The sequence below is a fragment of the Nicotiana tabacum genome, chromosome 18 (assembly GCF_000715075.1).
Source record: "Nicotiana tabacum cultivar K326 chromosome 18, ASM71507v2, whole genome shotgun sequence".
Taxonomy (NCBI): Eukaryota; Viridiplantae; Streptophyta; class Magnoliopsida; order Solanales; family Solanaceae; genus Nicotiana; species Nicotiana tabacum.
Genome location: NC_134097.1, coordinates 7,829,515 through 7,832,031, shown reverse-complemented (window position 1 = coordinate 7,832,031; position 2,517 = coordinate 7,829,515).

Sequence of the window (2,517 nt, the reverse complement as noted above, 5' to 3'; positions counted from 1 at the left end):
TGATTTACTTAGCGGTCTTGGAGGTAGCGATAAGTGCTGTTTTAGTCCTTGAAGATGAAGGTACGCAATCTCTCATCTATTATGTTAGTAAAATTCTAACGGGAGCGAAAACCCGCTACTCACATATGGAAAAATTTGCCTTAGCTCTCGTAGTCGCCACTTGAAACCTTAGGTCTTATTTTCAATGTCATCTGATAGTCTTGGTGACAACTTTTTCCCTACGGAGTATCCTTCACAAACTGAACTATCAGGACGACTGGACAAATAGGCAGTCAAAATGAGTAAATTTGACATAGAATACAAACCCAGGACTGAGATCAAGTCACAAGTTTTGGCCGACTTTGTGGCCGATTTCAGTCCTAGACTACTGCGTTTGGCCACCAAAGAAGCGGTGATGGTGTCAGAATCGACATCGGGAGTCTAGACCTTGTTCACGGATAGAGCTTCCAATGTAAAAGGGTCAAGGCTTGGGGTAGTACAGATCACGCCCTCGGGGGAAACCCTAAGGCAGGCCTTACGAACTGTTCTCTTGACTAACAATGAAACCGAGTATGAGGCTTTAATTGCAGGACTCGAGTTGGCCCGAGGACTGGACTTTAAGGTCATAAAAATCAAATGTGATTCCCAACTGGTAGTAAATAAGGTCTACGGAATCTTCGACGCCAAAGAGGAACGCATGCGACAATATGTAGTGAAAGTCCAGGCTCTGCTTGCATGGTTCAGGGAATGGTCAACAACCTATATTCCGAGGGAGGAACACGCGGAAGCAGACGCACTGGCCAATCTGGGCTTGTCTACGTAATTGAAGGGACCAGACTCCGGTACGGTCGTGCAGCTTATGCATTCGATATTGGATTTGGATGGCTATTATGAAGTAAATGCGACCAATTTAGTTTGGGATTGGAGGAATGGTATCATTGACTATCTCGAGCACGAAAAACTACCTGAAGATCCCAACGCATCCCGGGAGCTGTGCACTAAAGTAGCCCGATACTGCTTCAGGGGAGGTCAATTATATAAAAAATCTTTCCAACGCCCGTTAGCCCGATGTTTAGGAGCCTCCGAAGCTAATTACGTCAGGAGAGAATTTCACGAAGGAATCTGTGGAAATCACTCGGGCGCTAAGACTTATGTTCAGAAATGCAATAAGTGTTAACGCCACGCACCATTGATGCATCAGCCGGCAGAGCTATTGTACTCGATTTTGTCACCCTGGCCATTCATGAAATGGGGGATGGACAGAGTCAGTCCGCTGCAGCCGGCTCCCAGTAAGGTAATATTTCATCTAATTTTAACCGTCTAATTTTTTAAGTGTGTTGAAGCAGGTCCTTATCAAAAAATTGGCGATCACGAAGTGGTCGATTTCCTGTAGGACAACATAATTTACAGGTTCGGGTACCAAAAGAGATAACCTGCGACAATGGGCCACAATTTATAGGTGCAAAGGTCACAAAAATCCTCGAAGACCTGAAAATCAAAAGAATCACATCATCGCCTTAACACCCGAGCACAAATGGTCAAGTGAAATCAACAAACAAGGTGATTATCCAAAATCTCAAAAAGAGGTTGGAAGCAGCCACAGGCAAATGGCCTGAGAGTTACTAGGAGTGCTATGGGCGTACCGAAGAATGGCCAAATCAAGCACAGGGGAGATACCTTTTCCTCTTGTATACGGAGCAGAAGCCCCGATCCCGGTGGAAGTAGGAGAACATACTATGAGATACTTCTGGGCGGACGAAAAAGCAAACAACGAAGCATTATTTGTCAAATTGGAGTTGCTCAACGAAAGCAGGGACTTGGAGCATATAAGGATGGTGGCCCAAAAGCAAAGAATGGAAAGATATTACAATCGAAGAGCCAATCTCCATTATTTCAAAGTGGGATACTTGGTTTTAAGGAAAGTGACTCAAAATACCCAAGAGCTCAACGCAGGAAAGCTGGGTCCGACGTGGGAAGGCCCCTACCGGGTTTCAGATGTCACCAGGAAAGGATCATATGTCACGACCCAAAATCCTAACCTGTCGTGATGGCGCCTATCGTGGTACTAGGCAAGCCGACATTATGGAATAATCCTGACACTTTTAATAGAAAATGAATTAAAGTATTTTAAATAATAAAAATTCTCATAAACAAGGATAGAAACCCAAAATGCAATGAGGAATTCCCAACTATCGGGGTGTCACAAAGTACATTAGCATCTATACATCACAAGTCTGGAAAACACCGGCAACTACCTCGAAATCTTTGGAAGATCAACTGCGCGAAGAAATCAACACCCACTGTGTCCAGGAACACCTGGATCTGCACACGAAGTGCAGGGTGTAGTATGTGTACAACCAACTCAGTAAGTAACAATACTAAATAAAGAAAGTAGTGACGAGCTTCACAGCTAAGTCCAATTACATTAATTTCCAACATAAGAAGGTAGGCATGATTTCAAGTTCAACATTTAAGACCCAAACAGTAATTTCATATCAAGTTCAACTGAAACAGAAGATAACATCTCTTAGAAATTTC